Genomic DNA, 7,029 nt, shown 5'->3' with positions numbered 1-7,029 from the left:
GACACATGATTACTTTTACCTATTTTAAAAATAAATAAGAAAATAAAAAGTAAAATAATATAAATATCTATTCTTAAATGGGTGTGAGGAGATAATTTCTCTCATCGGACATATATTATTTTCTTTACAAAAATGAAAGCCATTAAATTCAACAGAAAGCGGCAGTTGTAGCATGTGGAACAGATCTATCTGTCCTCTGTCCCGGTCCCAACTGCTTTATACGGCTAGCTTATAAAATCATGGGGAAGTTAGGTATATAGCGTGGTAGAATGATATAAATGATACGTAAAATTTGTCATTTGTTTGATTCTAGATGTTAGTGAGTTATTTTGTGAACTTGAGTTTGGCCATAAACGTGAAGCCTCGACTCAAATATTAATTGGGTTAGTCTTTAAATTTGAACATATATCTAATTAAATATGATATAAATTATTTATGATAAAGTCTTATCAATATTATTTATTATTACAGATATGTAGTTTAAGATGTCAAAATAATATATGCATATATTTTTAATTATATATACCATAAAAAAATAGATAATTAATGATATCGTCAACCATATTTGGATCCGATTACAATCAGAAAAAAAACCAAATAAAGTGGGTATGGTCAGATCTTGCTCACCAGTAAGTTAAACCATATATTTTTTTAAATTATATCATAATAAGAGAATAAAGTACCTCCAAGTATAAGGAAATAAATTATCTATTTAGTCACTAAAATCATGACATGTGTCCTATTTAATCATTTTCAATAAAAATATTTCTGAAACAAAACAAAAGAATATACGTATCATATTTTAACTGACTGAAGTAGATAAGTTATCTACTAGTATGAGGAAATATTTTATTCTCTTATAATAAATACAATAAATTTACAAATATAAATACTATTATTTACAATATATACTTTGAACTATTAAAATAATTTAATGAGTTACCAACTACTATTAGGTTCAGAGTTTGAAACGTTAATATTCCATCTTGATATATATGAATTTTTATGTGTAAACTAATTTTGATCTGTATAATACAATTTGACTAATTTTTATCCATTTTTCAATTAAACGATCGGTAGGATACGATATGTGTAACTATGGTTGCGTATAGATTAAAAAATTGATATTAATCATATATTTAATACCAAAACAAAAACAGTCATATCTGAAGTAGTTTAGCATGCAATTACAAGAACCCCACCGGCAACTACGTCTTCTTTCCTGAATGTTTAGTTGATAGGAGTACAGAATCAAATGTGAGGTGATACAAAACCCATGGGTTGTTTGTCGATTATGGATTAGCTACTTCTGTTGTCTGGTATGACTTCTGAAATTTAGGTAAACTAATTACTAATTAGAGTGATAAGCCAAATTGTTTTTAGTGTAAAATATATGTAGATACTAAAAATTTATATTCATGTACTTCATCATTCATCTAGATTATTTTATGAAAAAATCAATAATAATTAAATATCAATGATAGATAATACAACAATATATAAAAATTTATAACTGTCAATGAATATATTTTTTTCTTAATTGTTTTACTCCTCTGGGAAGGAAGGTCTTTTTTTGTCAAAATTTATAAGAATGTGATATTTATATACTGGTTGGATAAATATTTACACACAGTTAGTACATTATTTATAATTCATTTAATTACTTTTATTTAAGAGTTAATGATGATAAAATATGAATAATAAATGATGTAATGACAATGTAAAAATATCTTACAATGTCTATGTACATATCTATTTTCAATTTATAATAGGTAGGCTATGTTAAATAATTTGTACCAAATATATCATAACGTGATTAATGTCTACACTATATTTATTATCCCTTCATATTCCAACAAACTCTTTTACTTTTTCATCATAATGTTTGATTTTCGTTGGTTTTTGTTTAATCTATAGAATCCATTAAACATAGATAAATTTTAAATGAATTCTGTTACCAACCATCAGGCTGAGACTAAGAAGCCTTTAAATTGAGTATTATATTGGAAAACTAAATATATATAATTTTTTTATTTAAGTACATTATTCCTAATGTTATCTTCCTGTGACCCTAAGCTAAGGGTCTGGGTATTAAACTCTTTGTAATATTGACATATAACTTTTAAATTTGAGCCTAATAAATATTTTTACCTAATTTATTTATGTGTAAATTAATTAAAAGTTGTTACCAAATGAATGAGTATTAGTGTGGGAATTGTAACAAGTTTCCGAAGGGCATGGCCAACCCACTCTTATCTTTGCGACGGCAAAGGATCCCACTAATTTTGAGATTTTTTATGATTAAATGACAATCATTTTATTAAAATATATTTCGATATTTGAGTTGATATTAAAATAGACTAGTTATAGTTAGTTAAACTTTGTTTCAATGTATATTATTTACTTTCATTGTAAATTATCATTCATTCAATAAATGAAATTCATATATATATATATACACACATTATCAAGATTAAAATCTATTTTTCTCTTTCTTTTATCATTATGGTTGGTTTGGTTGGTTAAACTTCAGTCAAAATATATGGTTAAATTTTGGATGAAGTTGCTTCTGCCTATGGTGGTTAAGTGTCAATATTGCTTCATATTCAGATTTCAAGACTAGGAGATAAAGATTCACTCACCAAGTAGAGGAGATACTAGAGTATATGATAGTGTTCAACACCATCATTTCAAGCTTAGAATGCATGATACATTCCAGCTTGAGGGCTATTAAAATATATTTTGATATTTGAGTTGATATTGTATTAGACTAGTTATAGTTATAGTTAGTATTGGTCAATGTTATTAATATCGTATCAATTATCAAACCGGATAGCGTAATGATATAGTGATTCAACCGATGATTCATTAATTAAACCACATACCGACGAAGTTAGATATGCCTATATAATATATTAACATTAAAATTGAAAAATCAATAACTTTTTTATTTTCATTAAAAAATAATTTTAAATACAAATTGGTCAATATGACCAGTACGATTCAATTGAAAACCAACCGGTATAATTGCATGACCAATATAATTATTGTATCATACTAGTATTGTGACTGATTCTTTGATTGAACAGATCAGTATGAACCAGTTTTTGCAACACTAGAAATTTAGTTAGTTAAACTTTGTTTCCATGTATATATAATTTACTTTCATTATAAACTATCATTCATTTAATTCGATATTCATTAAATGAAATTCACATTCTTGCTTACTCATTTATAATACATTTGTTGTTCTATTCTCTTTGTTCTTATTTTTTGTGCTCACAACACCTAAATAATCATATTTGAGAAGACTGAAATATTTGAGAAAAATATTTAACAAAGTTATTAACATTTTTCTTTTAAGAAGTTTAGGTAGATCCCTTATAAATCATCAACTCTTAATTAATGAAATACTAAATGCAAATTAATTTAATATCCATCAACTAACGATTTAATTTTTTTTGCATGATTAATACATCATTCACTTATATTATTTTTATTTAAAAATCAATGATAATTAATATAAGATTTAATATGTATAAACTAATGGTATAAGAGTTTCTTACACTGTCAATATCAGTTATTCACCATTCATATGTTAACAATCATTGACTCTTAAACAAAAGTAATACAAATTAATAATTGATGATATACTAACGGTGTAAAAAAATTACACTAAGTGTACCTAAATTTTAAACTCGTTAACATATAAATGCTTTGCTAAAAGTTTAAAAACTCTTACATTATTCACACATTATTGTTAAATGGAGTGCTATAAAAATTATGAGTCCAAAGTATGGCTGGACATGGTATGTTGCAGCTCTCTTGCTAGACACATGATAGTCAATAACTCCCAAGTTAAGTGAGGGTGAGAAACTTTGCTTATGTACTTAGTAATAATTATAACGAAAAGGGCATAATTTAAAATTTGAGGAAATTACATAAACCTCTACTCAACTTTAATGAAATGACACAAATTATTCCTTTTTTTTTTTTTTTTTTTGTACATACACAAACATCTTATCATTTATATATTCATATTACATTGATTACTGTCGCATCCCAATTTTCGGCAGCACGATCTCATTAGGGTTGCCACTATATTTTTTCAGTCAAAAATGAAGAAAAATCTTTTTGCCTAATGCATCGAGCCTTGGTCTTTGATATTCAGGTTTGTGAGTCGATTACACACTAGGGAAGATATTAACACCCTAATTGCCCGTTTGAATAGTATCCTACTATATTGAATGAATTATTAATTGTGTTATTATTATATTTTTACAAACAAAAAACTTTATTTTATTATGTCTAACAAAAGTGATTTTGGTCCTACGTATCGCTTTTGGGAATCAAGACTATGCAGTTCTTTAGGTAGAAAAAGTTTGTTTGTTGGGTTGATTTTACTTCTTAAAAGTAGTGTCTAAATTATTATTATTTTTTAAAATGAGGGAAACATAACCCTTACGTCCGATACCGCGTCTCATATTAAAAGTTGGTTAAGAAACTCTAATTTCTATTTATTTATTTAAAAACATTTTTTTTAAATATGAGCGAATCATAACTCTTACGTCCGATATTGCATCTCATATATTAAAATTGTGGTAATATGATTTTAATATTTTTACAAATACGTTAATTATATGACTTAACATTATCAAGTTTTATTATACATATAGATGACAAAGAGTAGCGGTGATGAATAAAAATTAGATACATGTAAGAAATTGAACTTACGTGTACACATGAGTGAATATCTATTAATTGGAAATAAAAACCCACACCCGGAGAGAATGTCTAGATCAACTCAACACAACCATGTATGCGTTGGGTCTGTGTGATTCCAATGACTCAATAATTATTCCCAAGGCTCCATGGTAGTATACCATTTTTTTCATTGTTTGATGATGGTTATGATTTTTGGTGGGACGATTTTGGATTGTTGTGTAAAAGATAATGTTGAGGGTAAAAATGATTGGTGAATGAATTTTTTATTATTGTGTATATGAGATTTTGAGGTTGGCGTGGAAGAGAAATTTTGAGGTTGTTGTGGATGAGAGATTTTGTGTAAGGAATATGATGTTTAGAGGGATTTCGAATCCGTTAGGAAAGAAAAAATGATATAGACATTTTTTGGATTTTTTCTCAAGTGTCCCATCTCTCATTTTCTTTGGTGAAAAATGATTGATGAATGATTTTTTTATTATTGTGTATATGGGATTTGAGGTTGGTGTAGATGAGAAATTTTGAGGTGGTTGTGGATGAGAGATTTTGTGTAAAGAAGATGATGTTTAGAGGATTTCACAATCATTAGGAAAGAAAAAATGGTATGAATATTTTTTGGATTTTTCCTCAAGTGTCCCCTCTCTCCTTTTCTTTGGTGAAAAATGATTGATGAATGATTTTTTTTTATTATTGTGTATATGAGATTTTGAGGTTGGTGTGGATGAAATTTTTTGAGGTTGTTGTAGATAAGAGGAGATTTTGTGTAAGGAAGATGATGTTTAGAGGGATTTTGGATCCGTTAAGAAAGAAAAAATGGTATGGACATTTTTTGTATTTTTTCTCAAGTGTCCCCTCTTTTTTTTAAGAGTGTGACATTCTCTTTTTATAGCCAATAAGACATGTGCAAAAAATATGGAAGAAGATGACCACCCATTAATTCATAGAATAGGATCAATGAAGATTTGATTTTTTCTTAATAATTCCTAATTAGGAGTTGATTTCCATCACCACTTAATGCTATTTTTGCATATGGCTGAATTTGATACACACTCTATTAATTCCCAATTGTCTCAAGGCCATAAATAGTAATTAAAATGTGATTTAATCACTTTTTAGTGCAATATTTTTAATGTCTAGTCAATCAGCTTTTACACACTTACATTGAGAGCAAAATTTGCAAATTCAAATAATCAAACCAAAAATGTTTTTGTTATTACTTGAATTTTGAAATTTGATAATCATTAACTTGCATTTGAGTACTGTATTATTTTTTGGGACACTTTAAAAAGTGTTATTTAGAACCTAACCAAACAATTCTTGAGAAGTCTAAAATAATTTTTTTGACTCTAAAAAACTAGATTTAGGTTCAACTTTCATTAAAACCTTAAAAAAAGTTTTAGCTTGGTAGGATCGTAAAACATATTTTCTCATATATACAAATTAATGAATTTTGTCATAGTCAATATTTTTTTAAAGAATTGATTCTAGCTAATAAGTGACCATTAAGTCACTTAAAAATCAAATTTGAATTTCCTTTAAATAAAAAACAAAAATGAATTAAATATAAGTCATCATGAAGTTATTGGTTATCCATTAAATACTCTTTTCAAAATCCCCTTTTTTATTTTTTGGAAACAATTTTGTGAGAGAATTCAATTAAACCCCGTTTGGAAATTCAAAGTGAGATTTTATGTGTTGGATCATTAAGCTAAAAAAACATTTATTATTTGTTTATAATTTTTTTGAAAAAATATATTTTGAGCCGTACAAAATATTCACAACTACCATTGTCGTTAATTGGCCATTAAATAATAGTGTCATGTGCATATCATATGTCATTTAATGTAATATTATGACAAAACTACTCTTTTTTATACTTCAATAAAATATGTTTCAATATATTGCTCACAACTTGTTTGATAAAATAGATGAAAGTATTCTTAATTCTCTCATCTCTTGAAGCTATTTACTATAGGTCGTAAATTGAAATGACCCCCAAATTCTTTCGGATTTTGAGGCACATTAAAATCGAATTAAAACATAATAAATTGAATATTATATTCTCTATTAGTATATGTTTTAAATATTCTATAAATATTTATAGCAGTATTAATAGATTAATATATTTAATATTAACTTTTTATATTTCGATTTGAAAGAAATAAGTTGTATTTGAGTTCCATTTAAGTAGAATATACAAAAATTAAAAAAAAGGTACTTCCCAAACCCACCTTGGTGCCCAACTTGAGCCATTGGTACAAAGTTTGTGTTTTATACAGCTGGTGTGGAGGAATTGGATCTCCCAAA

This window comes from Lupinus angustifolius, chromosome LG06, assembly GCF_001865875.1.
Source record: "Lupinus angustifolius cultivar Tanjil chromosome LG06, LupAngTanjil_v1.0, whole genome shotgun sequence".
Lineage (NCBI taxonomy): Eukaryota > Viridiplantae > Streptophyta > Magnoliopsida > Fabales > Fabaceae > Lupinus > Lupinus angustifolius.
This window is presented reverse-complemented; position numbering follows the sequence as displayed.